Source organism: Polypterus senegalus, chromosome 14 (assembly GCF_016835505.1).
Source record: "Polypterus senegalus isolate Bchr_013 chromosome 14, ASM1683550v1, whole genome shotgun sequence".
Classification (NCBI taxonomy): domain Eukaryota; kingdom Metazoa; phylum Chordata; class Cladistia; order Polypteriformes; family Polypteridae; genus Polypterus; species Polypterus senegalus.
The window spans coordinates 59,826,198-59,844,863 of record NC_053167.1 but is presented as its reverse complement, the minus strand read 5'-3'; the positions used below and the strand labels follow the sequence as shown (position 1 = coordinate 59,844,863).

General features: G+C 33.6%; 1 protein-coding gene across 27 annotated transcripts in view; it reads right to left on the bottom strand.

Annotated features, from left to right (window-relative positions):
- Positions 1-18,666, bottom strand: part of adgrl2a (adhesion G protein-coupled receptor L2a) — a 186,715-nt gene that overhangs the window by 147,237 nt on the left and 20,812 nt on the right. The gene's annotated exons all lie outside the window — the stretch shown is intronic.

Below are 18,666 nucleotides of genomic sequence, written 5' to 3'. Positions count from 1 at the left end.
GAAAAAAAATATGCAGAACCACAGATGTATAAATACACAAAAAATATAGTTTAAAATCCACCTTATGCATGCACTTGCACTCCAGAGGAATGTAGTCACAAGCCCTCTAACACAGATCCTCAAAAAATAAATGCTTTCACCGAGGCTTTATGAATATATGAAAAGAATGATAAAACTCTTTTCAAAATACCCTGAAGTAAGCATTTTAATTTCCCTAGTCATCACTGCAAGCAAAGCTGCAACACAGTAAGTTATAATTCATCTATCCATTTTCTGAAACATTCTCTGTTCTCTGTTGTGGAGAACTGGACTCTATTCAGGCAGTACTGGATACAAGACAGAAATCAGACCTGGATGGGATGGCGCGACCCACCTACACACACACACACACACACACACACACGCACGCACGCACGCACGCACACACACACACACACTTACTCATAACCCTGCTGATTTACCCATCCACCCATCCATTTTTGAACTAACATATTCATTTAAAGTCTTAGGAAGCCCAGTCTATACTGGCGGAGGGGGCCAACTCATCACAGGGTACAGAATATTAGTAGTACTGTCACCAATTAACCTAAAATGTATGTCTTTCAGAAGTGGAAAGAAAACTTGAGCACTCTGGGCAAAAAAAAGAAAAAAAAAAACACACAGATAAGACTATGCAAACACCACCAAGATAGTATTCAGGCTATGATTTGAACCCAAGCCTATGGGGCTGTGAGGCTACAGCATTAACCACAATGTTAATGTGTTGCCTAACTAGCTTCATGCAGTTGATTTTCCAGTCTTCTGTACTATAACTATTTTTGAAATGTGTGAGAAAATAAACACAAATTCAGGGAGGACACAAAAAACTAAATAAACATACTGATTGAGTGGAAATTGACTAACCCTCTAGTTATGATGAACTTCTCAAACCTACATGTATGTTTTGAAATAACTGTGCAAATGTCTGTGAATTTTTTTATAAAAAAATATTGTAGATTTACATCATTGCACAAATGAGTCTGCTAAATAAAATATTCTAAAATGGCTGAAGAATCACAGACAGCCCCAAAAAAATTCAATACAAAACAGTATGTTATATGATGCAAAGACTGTCAGCAATCTATTCAAAACTATGCCAGGAATCAGCAGGAAAACAAAAGGAGCATTTCTTTAAAGTGTTGTGCAGGGTCATGGCAAAGAAGACAAAGTCACTAACGTACAGCACAATGATCTTCAACAAACAGGAACAGTGCCAAACAAAGACGCAATGGGTAAACTGTAGTAAACGGATAATATGCACTATAGTATATCAATTCTCTTTATTATTAAAGTAAATTTTAAAAAAAAAGCAGGTGATAGATCAAAACAGAACTGTTTTAAAATAAAATAATTTTTTGGTCACCTACTTACTTAAAGCTGTTAGTATGACATGCTTATTGTATGCTTACAAGATACTGTGTATCGATGCTAGACAAGTGCAGCATCTTAAAATGGTATTTAAAAGTTTAACTAAAGCCATTTATATAAGTAATTATTTTTGCCTGCTAGCCCCAGTGTTTTAAATATATTCAGTCTGTAAACATTCTCGATTATCCTAAACAAAATAAAGAAAACCTTCAAATGTAGCCATACATCCCATAAATATACCACATACAGTATGTACTCTACACAAAGTAGAGCAGTATAAAGTGTTAGAATTGCACTACAGCATTGACAAGTTTCTTTACAGCATTGAAATGACTGCTGCTTTTAGTTTGTGAATAAAGAGTACAATGCAAGAAAACATATTCTAAGAAATTATTTTACAGCCTGTAAAGAATCTCACTTTTTAACATTTTAAATGCAGCTAGCTTTGTAGAACAAGTATACAGAAGTAAAAAGACACTTATGATGCTTGTCTTCTTCTGTTAATGGCCACTTTGATTGCCTTTGTTCAAACAGCAGCAAGCAGCTGCTTTTAAATAAGCTACCGTCCCTAGATGGTGCCCCATTATTCTACATTTTTTGTTGACAAGGTCACTTGCTGTGGGGATTTAGGGGCGAAAGGAAAGAGGAGCCTATAGTGCAGAGCTGGAGCCATAGGAAACTCAGCTTGAGTTCTCAGATTTTTTTTGGCAACTCCAGTAGATGAAGAAAAGCAAAAGCAGAGAGACCTGCTTCTCCCTACAGTGTTGATTCCATAATCCACCAATATCCTTTAAAGGAACATGTAGTATTAAGAAGTCAGATTTACAGTGAGGTGAGGAAGGGCAAATAAGAGCAAACATCTGAATGCTTACATTTCTTCACTTTGGGAATGCTACAAATTAATGAATCGAGTAAGACCTAAAATCCTTGCAGGAAAAAAGCTGCACATATAAAAAGCCACTAAAGAATCATTGTATGCACATCCAGCATAGGTTTTAGTAATAAAATGAGAAGGTCTGTACTGTGTAATTCCTGCATCTAATAATATACATTTTTACATAAACATACATCTGTTAAGCTACTGGAACAGAGAACATAACACATTAATCAAGAAAACTGCAAGGATAGATTGCTTACAAAATTCTTTCCCTTCTGGCATCTCCAGGCAAAACATGCTAAAGCCTTTTAAAAAACATTAACATTACTGCAGTAATGATTAGATTCATTAGTGACTAATACATTACCATAACTTTTAGTTTGCAATTTTCTCTTTTTTATCCAGTATAGAACAGCACTGAATAAGGCAATAAACATGGACAAGGTGTGTTACTATAATGCAACATTAAGATTGTAAAAGATAATTAGCAACACAACTATTTCCACACAAGTTAAAATCAGGAAGTTAAAACCAGGTGCTACTCTTTCTCTCTGATCCTCAGTGCCCCTCTTAGTCTTCCCTCAGCCCCAGCTCACCCATCATGTATTTAAAAACGTCTTGCACCACAGCAGTTCACTGCTGGGCTGTCCCAAGCCTGATTCCACCATCCCATCCTCTTCAGACACCCGTAGAATGATCAACAAAGCCCTTTTGTCACTAATGCTCACTGAATGCTCAGCAAGAGACACCCTACCCCATAAGCGCTGTCTGCTTGCTTCCTGTGGGGCCTACTCCTAACCACTATACCTCCTCCACACCAGCTACAGGCTTCCGATCAACCCACTCTACTCCATAAACCTTCCCAGGTAATCAGCTTGCCTCCACAACAAACACCCGGTAGCTGCCCAGCCCCGCATCCATGTGCACCCACAGAACCCAAGATGCCCTGTTTTTTCCTTTCAAAAACCCCAGCGTTACAGACCACCAACATGCTGTACCATAGACCTGTGGATTATTCTCATACATTTTAAACCAAGATGAAATATATCACAACTATCTGTCATGATCAAAATTGTTGGAAAGGATTTCAACTGTGATTTAGTGATGAACAAGGACTTTTCTGAAATATACAGTTAGTTACATTGATAGTGGATGAAAAACTAAAGCCAGCACTGAAGTAACCTTAGGGACTCATTTTTGATTTAGGTATTTTGAGGAAATACATCTCTCTTTTACCTCTGGGTGCAATGGTCAAAGGTTTCTTTGACACTGACAAATTACATGATAACAATTTTAGAAAAGAAATCTACTGTGGGTGAGCAATAAGATTGCCTTATATTGGCCCATCAATAGAAATTCGGATGAGGGGTCAGCATTCAAGGTGAATGATTCTAGGAAGTGTGAATTTGTTCTAGCCATTTTTTTCATGGCATATTTTATATAAAAAAAGAAAAGTGTTTTAAGCTTATGTAAAGAAAGGAAAAATTGTGCCTGAAATGTTAAGGTCAAAAAAGGAATGCAATATTTAAAAAGTTACTTTATCTATACACCTTCTTCTGTGAAGCATACTGCTAGTACATACGGTATTGCTGTTTTCAGAAAGTTGTCATCTGAATAAGGGCAGAAAATCCATTTCTGGCTACAACAGAAATATATGAATGCTGAAGATTTCCTCTTATTTGCCTTATATTAAAAGGGCAAATTGTAAGAGTGTAGTTTCATATATGGCTCTATATGAAGACATCATAAGGTTATATCTGAATAAGTGTCTTAAACAGCAAAGATTAATGTTTTATACTATAGATTTATCCAGGAGATAGTTAATGAGCAATTAGTAGAAAGGCACATAATTTGGATTATTTATTCATTGTATATAAGAATTAAAAGCCAGACCTGAAAAAAATATATAAATAAAACTAGCAAGTGGGGTTAAATCAAACTGTACTGAAAAGCTGTATAAGCAATGAAGCGGCGGCAGCAGTGTGAGCAAATTAAATGATTATCTAATCAGCAGTGTTGCTTGCTTCTTCAGAATAAAAGAGGATTGAACACAGAGTAATTTTAAAACCTGTACACAGTTCACTGTGTTAATTCTAGGTGTCTCAGTATGTAGGCATTCTACAGCCCTAGGTTCATAGACTGTTACAATTAGAACTGTCCCTATTAATGACTCTTCTTTTGTCAAAATGGAAAAAAACAAATACTAATATATTGTTAGCTTTGAGTGCATATGGAAACAAGCATATTTGTGAAAAACTGTAATAATATATATACAGTATATGGAATAGATACTATACGGCACGAGAACAGAAGTAAAGAAAGCAATTCTTTTCTCATGTAAAGTTAATTACTCTGCTGACATGTGAAGTCGAGTCAGTTACATCTTGTTACTTAAACTTATATACTTGCAACCTACTTTAACTGTTACGGCTTTGTGTTTATCTTGTATTTTATTTTATGGGAGGTACTATATAATGGTTTTCACTATGATCTCAGTTGCCTTGCCTTTCAAGTGCACCACCCCGATCAACACACGCATTCGCACACAGTATGTGCAAAATCTGACTGACAGGTTGCAGTCCTCTTCTTTTTCACTGCACTAATATGTGCATCTTTGTAAAGGAGAGGGGCAGGCTCTAAACCTTATTTGAATTCTGGCCTATGCAATTGCCTCAGCTCATTTACATCTTTTTCTTCCATAGTAACAGCAGGTGAACTATCAATACCATCTTTAATATAGGTGTATGCTTCAACAGAAGATATTAGTTTTGGATAGGAATAATAAAAAGACCCCACTGTTTGCTGTTGGCTTTCAGATGGCTTCCTTTAAATAAAACATTGGCATGCTACAAAAATATTTATGATTTAGTCACTAACCTACTTGACACATTATTAAATTTCATGTTCTTTGCAGGGTACAAAATTAACAAAGACAAATAAATAGAACATAAAAAATTTTTTTTTTTTGTTTCACAATATTTATCAGATTCATGGACTGAATTTAATTTAAGCAAATGCATTTTAAAAACATCTTTTAAAAGGTTTATACTAAAAAATAAACCAAATATTTCAGACAAATAACATTATTCTATATCTTTTAAAACTAGGTTTCTAATCTAATCTTATTGGGAAAATTTTAAAGCTTGACTTGCAAAATACCGTGCACTGTATTATTTCACCATAAACGTGCTCAACTTTTTATTAACAAAAGTGTAATTATTCACTTATTGCTACAAAAAGTGTCAGGTCAGATATATTTAAAGCACTAGAACTGCTTTCTAAGACAGCATGCAGAGATATTCAATTCAGGTAATAAAAAAGGGCTACATTGATCACAGATTTTATTGTAACAAATCTCTTCATCAGAAATCAATTTGTGTGTCTAACTGGAATACTTGACTGATTAGAACTCTAGGTTATCATGAGCTTAGAGTGATCAGAATCAAAATCACTCTGTAGAATGGGTTTTCCTATCTCATATCTTCTAAACCCAAGTAGTTTCCACTTATTTTCAGAATTGCATTCTTTTTCTTTGATGTGTTGTTATGAGTCATCTCAGTAAACGAGTCTTATACTGTCTTCAAATCTTATGAACAGAGAGGCAGGCAAACACCCTGTTTTTCTGAAATGTAGCAATTTCACTTATAAGCCTTTTCATTACAATCTGTAATTCATAGATCAATTTTCTAAACCTGTGTTTCCACTACTTTGTCACAGGGAGTTTGTTTAAGTGAAATGAAAAATCTTAATAAGATCTGGAAAACATAATGTTGATTAATTGTTTTGACAAAACAGTGGTAGTAACTCTGAAATGACAGTATGTTTTAACATGCAAACTCGATTAAGGGCAGAATTCGTTGAAAACATAGCCAATATTCTCTTCAGTCATACACAACTAAAATAAACAAAAAATGCAACTATTTGAAATGTTTTCATTTTCTCACCTTTGTGGCTCTGTTCTACTACTAAAGCATGTGGTAAATGTGTTTTATTTACTCCTGTGGATATACATGTAGTACTCTGCCTACTTAATATGTTTTCCGAATAAGATTTTTAAATATCTAATGTACTGTATTTAGATTTGTAAATCTTCACAGCATGGTGGATCTAGCAATTCATTATGTTTTCACTAGGATCATCACCACTAATCAGAACAGACGTTATTACAGTTCTCCAGTATCTAGTGTCTGTGTACCTCACTATTACAGGAGAGTTACAATGTACTGTATGACATATGGTGTATACGGATATATTTCTCTGTATACCTTTCTTGTACTTGGGTATGAACTGATTTACTGTAGCCTATTACTTTATTAAATCATGTTAGCCTTCATGAGGCCCTTTAGTCTTTGGCCTTTTTTCAAACTTCAATACTGTTTTTGGTTGCATGTTTCTTGACAGGTGGCCCATTCTTTAAATACTAGTGACATGAGAAAACACTAAAAGTAGTTTGCTGTTCATGATACTGTAGGACATATTGCTTCCTAAGTTACAAAAATCTTTGTATGACCCATTCACACTCTGAGTTTGCACAAACTCAAATAATTCTCCCCATTTGTCAGTATATGTAATGCTGTTAGGAACTATGCATTCAATCGTAATGGGGTAGATCCATCTAATAAAATCAGCCATACTCTTTAAACTGTAGTTTTTTTTTTTGTTTGTTTTTTTTTTCAAATATGTGTCGAATATATAATGACAGTATAAATAAAAAAGAATAAGCTATTAAGCCTATTATGCTAAAAAACATCTGCTTCACATAAAATATTGTACATTTCTGATTACCACCAGCATAACTGAAAATACTCTGTAACAGTGAACACAAACTTTTATATTTTTTTTTAAATATCTTGCAAACTTGCACAATTCTGAAAACCACAACATGTGCATTACTAACATGACTATTATCTACACATTCATAAAAGATTTAGCTCTAGAATCTGCAGATTTCATTTGCAGAAAAGAATTTTCCAAATTATACATAAAACTCCTAGCCTGAATTTTGAAAATAAAACAGAGCAAGTTTTGACACAAAAAAAATATATTTTTATATATGATGATATGAAGACACAGGTTTACAATTTTCATTTTATACAACAAAAAATAACTTAAGATTTTAAGCATAACAAAATGAATTTGGGTGATCCTCACAGATCAGTTACACCTTACCAACCCTGAAGGATAAGAAATATTTATGACAATAAAAAAGAACTTAAACCAACCAAACAGATGAATGGGTTGGTTCCCTATGAAAAGAAAAAAAAAATAAAAGACCTGTTTTGTCTTTGGACACGTAATCCAAATTTAAAACTTGAATGTATTGTATCAATTTAACACTCTAGATGCCACAAGACCCAATTCAATGCTATCCACTACAAACATTCATCTTTGGATCAGCCTGTTAGCTCATTTAAGTAACTGCTCCACAAGCCTGTGAGTGAGCATTCATTGGCGCTATGGCAATCATAAACTCCCTGGCAAAATATTGCCAAAAAGGTAAACTTAAGAAATTAGTTTTTGTGATGAATGCATTTAAATTTATGATACAAAACCACTATAAGTTTGTGAGTGAATGTATGTTTTACTAACTGACAGCTTGTCATCAAAAACTAACCAATCATTTTACTAAATCTGGATATAAAAAGTTCAGAAATGGAATCTAGTCTAAAAATGGCAGCAAATACGTTCTATGCATTGAAAATCTAAAAAAACAACACACTAAAAAAAGAAAAGGCACATCTCTCACTGCCAACTAAACTACTTTGGGAAAAAAACAGGTAATCAGTCATTCTGCTTAAGTAAGAAATATGCTTGCAGGCATGAATTAGCATCTGATTAAGAGATTTGATGCACCAAAAACCTGCAGCAAATAGTGCCCTCAGGAATTATTTTTCCTCCTGTGCTTCACCAAAACATTGGTTTAAATTCCACACCATCATCTGCTACTGCAAAATAAAACTGTTTTTCAAAATCTCTACGTTTAGTCTAAGCTACATATAAAGTCATAGTGTGACCTGAAATTTGCTTTGAACCTCTATCAGGGCCACACAGATATTTTACATAATATACAGTACATATATTTCATATCTGAAACCTGTATCCTTCCAGATAAACAAAGTTATAATAAAAATTTTCCTGGACTTGTGCTTGCAAAGACATCCCAACAGACTATGATTTTATTACTCATTAAGAGCTATGCATCACTCCCAGCTTTGTTGCAGGTACAGGATCCTCCTGGCCCCATGATGACATCACCCAGTTCCCTACTCATCACGGCTGCATTACCCTCTTGAATGCAATATGTACCTTCAGTTTAACAGACCAATTAATCACAGAGATGTGTCTGCAACAAAAAATGGCAAGTTCTCTGGATAATGAACTAGAAATTAGAAGATGTCAGATTAAGAGTTGTGCTGCGTGAGCATAAAAGATACATATATTATGGAAATGGTAAAAGCATAGTATAAACACAAAAATGAAGGTACATCACTTACTGTTACTGAACATGTCAAAAAAGTCATTCAAATTTCTAATAACACGTTTAGAATTACAAATGAATAATAAAATTCAGTAACAAACCTGACTGTCTCTGCTATCAAACAAATGATAAAAATAATGTAAAAGTTCACAGAATATCTAGCCCAATTAATAAAGCACAACTGTTTAAAAAAATAATTACCGGATACATACCTATAGCTATCTAAAAAAGTAAAATGTTAGGGAAGAACGTTCTTCCATTTAATTTTTCTATGGGTAGAGAGTTTATATAAATTATCTGTACCATTTGTCAGATTACAGAGTTAAGAAAAGAAGTGAAAATAATACATAGTGGTCATTGTAATTAAAAAGTAATAGATTTCTTTTATACAATGGTATTATCATATACTATTTACTGTATGGCTTTTAGTTTTGTATTTTTCAATATATATTGTGATCCATGACAGTTTCAATATGATATCTCTAAACAAGCTATTATTTTTTCATTTGATTGACTTAGTTGCTGACCTTGCTGTTCTATGACCCTTTTCCTCTGAAATCTGGCACGCCAGTCAATGAAAAAACAGGTCTAGTGATAAAACAGAGCTGGAGACCTTGGAAACAGAAGACTTCCTTTTTTGCCCTCAATAAACCATTGTACAATTCATTCAATAATGGAATATTCTACATGGGTCAATGATGGTAGTTCAGGCAAACAAAAGTAGTCTTTATGCCCCATCTAGGCTTCGTAAGGCACTTATTCAATTTTTTCTGCATCAGGAGCAGTGCTCTTTACCTAATATGTATATATTTGCCGTGTTATTCAGCCTTTGTTGTATCTGACCCACGCTTGGCATTTAATTCCCAGTCCAATGGGGTATTCATGCTTGATGGCACTGATGCACATTCTGAATGGTTTATTAATGTATAATTGTACACAGAATGAAGCTATAAACTGAGCTGGCCAATGCCCTGGTTAGAGTTTCTGATAGTCTGTATCACAGCGCTGTTGACCTCAGCCTACTGTGTTGAACGTATTGACTGTCCACTGCTAATATAACAGAGGAACAATAAAATACATATGGTTTTGGCCCACTGCCATAAAGCTGCAGCACTATTTCTGGCATTTTCTAGACAGACATTTCGATTTTGCACTGCTGTGCCTAGTGATAGGTATAATCTTTCCTAAAGAAATAAGAAGATGCACTAGGAAAAGTTATTTCAGGTCACTTCCATCATTTGAAGTGGCAAAAGGCAAAAAGACATTGATTAAAAGGCAAGTGTACTAAAAAACATACCTAGTGTAAATAAAATATATCAGTTATCCCTGCACAAAGGCACTAATGTACAGGCTGCAAAAATAAGGCAGAAAAGGTTTCACATGATGGTCAGTCTTACAACATATTTCATCCTGGACAGAATGACACCTATGCTAACTTGCAATCTGAAAACAATATACTGTTCCTGAAAAATGTGTAACTTTGCATATTGTCTATATAAAAGGAAAAAATATATCAAAATGTCTACAAGTCTTTTCATGAGAATGAATTAAAATATAACAGAAAATCTGTTTAAAATTTCATCCTATATTATTTGTAATACAGCATGAATTTAAGCATCTCCAAGAGTACTTTAACATTTTTGGCTAGTAGTAAACCATTCCACCAGTTTCGCAGGCTACTTTCTAAACATTTTACATTTTAGAAAATATACAACCACCAAACCCACTCCAAAGCCCCCCAAATGTAGAACAGGAACAAAATTAAATGTAGAGCTTTACAAGCCTTTACACTGACATTATAAAATTATAAAGAATTTCAATAACAAATACGTGTGATTTGATTACAGTTTGGGTTTGTTTTTAGTTTTAATAATATTTACTATTACAAGCCACGTCATTCAAATGAATGAACAATAGGAGTTTTTTTAAATGTGGCTTGGTAAAACTGGGAAACCCAGTTTAAGAATTACTATATGTGAGTATTTAGGACAGAATAAACCTCACATTTTTTAAAGTTATTTCAAAAAATAGGTTACATGTATTTTTAAGTGATGTGGAAAAACCTACAGCATATCCATTTGTGAATGTTATACAGGAGGTTAACAAAATTTCGCTCCCAAGATGTTTGTGAAAGTAATAAATATAGCACAATAATTCGTTCATATCAAATTATATTCAATAAACAACTATGCCCCAAATATCTGCTTGGCATTTTAAGCTCCAATCTAAATTTTAAACTCCCAGAAACTTTCACTACACTGTGGTCAAACAATGTACGCAGTCTTAAAAATTATTCCGAAACAAAAACAGAACCAGTAATTATTTACAAGCAAATTTTCCTAAACTCAGACAGCACTATAACACAGTCTCTAAAACAATAGTTTACTATAGCAAAGACTCTTTAAATTACTAAGTCTATGTACAAACATGCTTAAATCGATGTTTCAAAAAGCTATCTATACATGAAGAAAAAGTTAAAAATCACAAAAAACATAAGTTCTTTGTTGAGAATCATCTCCATAATTTATCATCACCACAAGGTAAATTTCAGCTCTTTAAATTTAACAAAGCATAATTATAAATGTAAAAAGACAGCCCCGCAAAACTGTTTTTATGACCTTTTTTCTAACAAAAATTCTTTTGAATATTCTACAATAAATAAAGGTGAAATCATTATTAATTTTTACCAACTCATCCATCCATCCATCCATTTTTAACCAATTTACTAAAATATAAAGTTGCAGCGGGGCACAGCCGATTGACTAGTGTCCGTTTATCACACGGTATGCTCACACATAAAGACAATTTAGAGTTGCCAGTCAATCTGTCCTCTATGTGTTTGGAATGTGGAAGAAAGCCATCTGGAGAAAGCCCACACAAACACAAGGAGAATGTGTAAACTCCATAAAGGGTAGCACCTAGTCAGGCTTTTAAACCCAGATCTCCAGAGCTATGAGACAGCCACCATTCTGCCCCAGGGTAAAATGTCTTTTTTTTTTTACTTCAGTGATAATCTTACATTAAGATATCTTTGAATATTTTAGCATGACAAAATCGAAAGAACCAACCTCAGACACTTGGCTATTAAGGAGAAAATGCTTTCACTAGCTAAAATGGAACTATGTGTTCTTTGCCTATAATAAAATAATGTGAACTGCAAATGTTTTTGTCTAAGAATTAAAAAAAAAAATCCTAGTACAACAAAACATTTTAACAATAAGAAATAAAAAAGCAAAAGGCTGAACCTAAATAGTTTTTCCACAGTATCCTTTGTTAGACGAGTTGCTTAACTAGCAAAATATTTTAAATGAGATGGGCACTGTGTTGGTGACATCACTGTCTACAACATTTTTTTGATGTTATGAAGTGCTGAAAGAACAGATGCTTTGTTGGATTAGCTCAACAAAACCCTTTAGTAAAGAACGCCTTCTGCTTTGATGTAAATTCTGTTTAATCAGAATTTCAGTCTTCAAATTTCTCTTACTTTCTCTGTTCCCCAACCTTTACATCATTTGAATCTTAAGTTTACAAATGTGACGATATTAATTAAAAAATAATGTTTAAATACTATAATAACCATGTCATAAATAAAAAACATAATACACCTTTTATAATTGTCTAGGCTTCTTAGAAGATACATATTTATTATGTTTACTTTTCTTTCTGGTTCATCTATTTTTTCTTGACCAATAAATGGTGACAGAAAGATGAAGCCTATCCCAGCAGCATCAATTACAAGGCAGGGATCAGTCCTGGATAGCATACCAGAAATATCATAGGGGCACACTTATGTAAACACCAACGCAATTTCAAACAAAGCTAAATTACCATTCCCTATTAAACTAAACTGTTGGGAGGAAGCCAGAGCACCAGTATAAATTGCACACAGTCACAGGGTGACCATACAACTTCCACAAAGACAACTAGGTCCGATACGGAGCACAAGCCTCTTATGCTGTAAGAGTAAATTGCTAACCAGTGCACTATCAGGTCACTCTTATATAGTTTAGTTAAAACCTTTTGACATATGTCTGGGGTTAACAAAGAAACCACTAGTACAGTTTTTTTTTTTTTTTTTAATCGCTTTTAACCTTTGATGGTCACATACAGCAATGTTATTGCATCAGAAAGTAAAACTATTATATTAATGCACTTAACTATATGCTTTTCTCAGATTTTCATAACACAAGAGAAATATACCCTTTTAAAAACCAAGAAAAGCACCTGCTCGCCATTCCAGCTGGCATAGCAGTTTATGGGCCAGGTAAGCAGATCCTAAGCAGACGATTCCTTATGTGAACAGTAAATGGTACTTGTTACCAAGGACATGTTAGGCAGATAAAAAGGAGGAATTCCCATTTCTGTGCTTAGAGAGTGAGAGAGAGAGAGAGAGGTCTTGGATAAACAAGAGCACCTGCAAAAATCCTGTTGTCCAAAATAATGCTCTCCCCAAAAACACCTGGGTAAGGATTTTGTTCTCCATCTGTAGAAAGAGGTAATTAGCTAATGAAGTTCTGCGGAAATTACACAAGCAACCTAGGAGCATATGGAAACTTTTTGAAAAGGCCTTCCAAATTGTCACCTGTTAAAACACTATTAAAGACTATTTTTGCTCATGATTTTTTCATTTAGAGCTTAGGTTTCATTCAACGGTATGAACTATTATTGTTATTATTTTTTTTATTAGAAAATTCCAAGGTACATTATATGATCAGTATGCACTATACCATACCTGTTTACATACTGCATATATTTCTATACTATTTATATATCAGGAAAACCACTGAGTGGAGTTAGGACCACAAACCTAGTGGTTTATTGGTCACTTTCCAACACTGCATAACTTGTTTTTAATTTTGTGAAACAAGAAAGCTCAAAGGTAGTGCTTTGAAGAAATCCTAATGTGCACATTCTCTATATAGCAAAGTATAAATCTATTGTTTTCTGTCCCATTAAAACTTCACTTGACCAGAAAACCAAGATGTAAATGCAAGTTAAAAGACATTAACTTGGCCAACAACCTCATGTCTGCACAATCCTGCAGAAAAGGCTATGCTGCAGTATTCTTATATAGCATACCTTATATAACTCCATCTTTCCATTCTAAAGTCATGTCGGTTTCAAAATGCACGTCACAAAGTGAATTATTTTTGCTAAGATAAAAGAACCATCTATAACATATCATAATGATATAACAGCACATATCTACACAGATTCAGGAATTGTGTATGTGACTCATGCCTGTAGAGTCTTTCACATACATCCCCGCATGCAGGCTTTAATCTCTGGCATTCCTGTCATGGTCAGATTACATCCAAATAGGGTATTCTCCGATTTCACTCTGCAAAATGCACCGTGTGGTAAGTGGCACCAAAGCGAGATAGAAAGAAAGCAAAAAAAGAAAAAGTCTTACATATCAGTTCTGCTAGCCTTTTAAAGCCACCTGCATATACATGGCAGTTTACATACACTGCAGTATTCAAGTCTACATTCTAATCAATCATACTGTATCTGTCTAAAGGTATATTTGATAAGCTATAAGAGATTTTAGGATATAAAAAAAACTAAGAAAATGTACACAAACACATTATAGGTGGTAACAGAATTTTCCATTATCTATAATTCAAATTTAATTGAAGCATTTCATTTAAAAAATAAATATCCACACCATTTTTGTTTAATACAAATACTTTAATCCTTACTATATGAAAGACAAAGCCATACCAGCCATTTTGTATCAAGCACAAAAATTATGCATTTTCATTTCTCAAATCCTAGCATATTTTTGTAAAGTTGTATATTTAATTTGAGCTGCAAAATGCAGTTTAAAATATGTAAATGCCATGACCCATTTTCTGCAGTCTGCAATCAAATGTCAAGATGTTAGAATTTTGTCTGTTTACAACATACCTGTTTAAATAGTGCTCAGGTTTTGTATTGCTAAAAAGAATACATATAAAGCACTGGTCGTCATGTTATAAATGACACTGGCTGAACACATGAATTGTATTTTTGAAGGGGGTTTTCTTTATTTACTTTAAAGGAATGCAAGATTGTTTTTGGTCTATTCATAAACTGGTGTATAAATAAAATCTGCCTTAGCTCAGCTACCAGAGTGATATGCAAGAAGATACTTGTGGATAAGTAAAAACTTGCTCCCAGCCTAATTCTGATGAGGATTAAAAGTCTGCAGATGGGTTGGGACCATTCACACCAGGTCGCTAAAGGCTTGCCATCTATTGTTACCTTATCTCTAAATCTGCTGATTGACAGCTGATGATGGCAGGAATGATGGCCTCCCAGGCCTGGCTCCATGGGAAGTCACTTTGCATCCGTAAGTAAGCTATGAATGTCAGTAGGACATCAGCAGTTGCTGGAAACTGAAAGCCAATACTAGCTCAAATTGTTTAGAATAGGCCCAAAAACAAAAGGTTTTAGAAATTTCCTGTCATTAACTGGCATATTAGAGACAAGTACTTTGAAAAATACTTCGGCAATCAAATGGTAGCTTTGTCAACCAAAATAAGGGGAGTCTGGACATTGTAATGAACCAGTGAATTTCCCACAACAAATATTGGAACTTTTTTGAAGATAACATTACTCTGAATGACAAAATGAAAGTGCTTTATTTTGGTTGAGCTTTAGTGACAATAGGATGAATCATTTTGGTAAAGCTCTCCTTAAAAACACAAAAATACCATTTTTTTTCCAAATATCTTGAAAGAAAAACAGAAAAATACAACATCGCTTATACAACATATTGCCGTAATTAAAGACCAAAGACAAACTTACAGATTAAATTTATATATATATATATTTTTTCTTATAATCCCACTATAACATTTTGTAAGAGGGTGTCTCCTATTTAAAAATAACCATATACTGGTATAGTTTTAAGGGTTGGTAATTCATACCGTCACTCTGTGCGACATGGCTCCCATCTGTGTAGAGTTTGCATGTTCTTTCTATATGTGTGCAGGTTTTCTTCAAGTACTGCAGTGTCCTTTCCCCATTCAAATGGCATGGATGTGAAGTTATTTAGCAACCCTAGTATGTGATAGTGTGAATGAGTTTTTGGTCGTGTGTGTGAATGTACTGCTACCCGATCAAGAGTTGGTTCGTGGCTTGCGCTGTTGGGATAAGCATCACTTCATTGAAAGACTTAAAATAGACACGCCAGGTACAAAAAAAATGGATGTATTAGCGCAGTAGGGCAAGAGAATCTAGATGCAATTTAACATGTACTTGCTTGAAAGAGAACCAAGTACCAATTAAAGTGATTTAACTAAACAAGATAATAATTTAGTAACTCTTTAAAAACATATTGAGTGAACTTAATTTTTGCAATACAAAAGTATGAATCAAACAGCAGCATGATATTTAAGAATTTTTATGACCAAAAAAACACAACAAACACAATTGTCAGTTCAATTCATTTCATTCTACAGCACTGTGGGTAGTGCTGCTGTTTCACAAATTCAGTGTCCTGGGTTTGAATCCGATAGCCGATGTTATCTGTAGGAAGTTTGGACATTATTTCTGGGTCCGAGTGAGTTTTCCTTTGGGCAAACCAGTTTTCTTTCCATCTGTGCAAAGATGTGCATGTTAGAACAACTGGCAATTTGAAGCTGGCCCCTACAAAGGTGTGTGCATCAGTGAGCCCAGCAGTAAACCAGCATCCTGCTTCAGGGCTGTTTCTTGCTGCTAGAACAGACTTTTAGCACCCAGCAACCATGAACTGGATTAAGCGGTTTCATGAATGTTATTTTATGTATGTTTCATTCACATGGAATTTGTAATAACTTGAAATCAGTTCTGTACTAGTTGTAAAAACTAAAAAAAAAAAGTGTCAAATTACTTAATTTACACATACACCTAAATAAGAAATGCTGTAAGTTTGCATGGTATTTTTAATGCTTTCTAAAATGTCAATAAAATAAAATTTTCTTTTTCACTTTTTAATTAACATTTTTCTCACAAACAGTGTTGTGGTGTAGATTTTAATGCGCAAAAACCTAAAAAAAAATAAATAAATATACTTAAAATAGTGAGCAAAAACAACACTAAACTTCAATGTAATATTTGATATTTATGTTCTAAAATCCTTTTGAATTCATCATTTTGTATGTTTGAACCAATTATGATATGCATAAATATGGTTCAAATTTATTTTATTATTTTTAAGGACATGAATTTTTGCACACTAAAAATTAAGTGCACCCAAACATGGTATTTGTTTGAGAGATATATTTCAAATGTCGGACATATTACTGTCTTGCATTTTAAGAAGAAACAGATTCATTTGAATATTCTTTTACAGAAGTTGCAGAAGACACATGTTTCAGGTACTTTTAATCACCCTGTAAAATGTTAAATATATTGACAGACATTATTCATTACATTTTAGAATACCTTGTAAACTGCAACAGAGATAGAAGGAAATGACAAATTGCATCCCTGATGTTATTCTGTGTCCTTATTTTATAAAAGCATTATGCCTTGATTGCAAATCTTCTGTGCCTTTTAATATGAACTGTCAAAATCATCTATTACTTTGCTAAGAATATTAACACAATGCAAAAAGATTATTGCAATATAGCTGTAATAAAATTCAACACCCCACCCCCAGCCTAGAAATGAGATTGAGAAAAAAAGGGTAGGATGCCTGTACTGCTGCACAGTCATTTCAATTTTCTTCCATCATTTTATTTTACGGCAGACACAGTCCACTGAAAAATATGCAGACTCTGCAGAGTTTTGCATTAATAATTTTTGATGTAAGGTCTCCATCTCTCATTTCAATCAATTTTTTCCTTCCTCGATAAAATCATAAACATTTGAGATAATGAAAGAAATTTTAAAACCAATAACATCTACACAATAAAAAAAGAGAGGAGCTTTTAGAGTTATTCTGGAAAATGTGTGGATATTCTTGGTGCATGCGAGGGTGAGGAAGGGGAGGGTAGTGCAAGAGATATTGCTGCACCTCTACAACACTCTACTATAATGATACTCTAAATAAACCTCTGCAATATGTAAGGGAGTTCAATTGTCCGTTTTACTAAAAAGATATGTAAAGCTTTTACTGCTTCCTGAAACTCTAGATCAATTGATTTTGACCTATACCTAAAATGTTTTGCTAAAAATGTAATACATTCAGGAAAATTTTTGGAAAAAAAATGTTCTTAGCAGATGCAGCTTTTTTCATTAGTGTGTCATTTTTTCTTACAATAACTTAATAACATACACAGTGGTGGGGTGCATTGTTTAGTGAATTGGGGTAATACTAAAGCAACCTTGTAATACTGAAGAAAGTATTTTTTCAGAAAATGGGTATAAATTGGTCTTCCATTATGAACAAATATACTTCTTCTTAGTTAAGAAAATACATGCATCTTTTAAGCATTTTTAGGACGCTAAATTTTATATTGTAGATGCAAGTTCATTCTAGGGGTAAGCACAATAAGCAAGGTGCAAGTTACCAAGACCTCAATTGAGCTTAGAAAATCTGCAAGGCTATGCTCCTAGACCTTACTCTCTTCCAAACTGTAGCCAGTGCTTTTAGAAAATGCATGAGGATTAACACACGAACAAGAAGAATTGTTTATATAGAAAGAATGACAACACATAGACAAAATTATAAAACAAAAATAAACTCTTTTCTTCTTTCATTTTCAAATAGAAAATGTGACTATGTAGTACTTATTCATTCATTCATTCATTACCTTAACTATGCTATTGCTAACCTATTTGCATTTTTACAACAAATGTAGTACCCAAAGTTATGCAGCTGAAGTATAACTCAAACTGATAAATATAAAAATTTCCATAAATACAAGGACATATTAAATAGTAATAATTTCCAAGCATTACTCTTCTTATTTAACATCAATATTTTACTTTA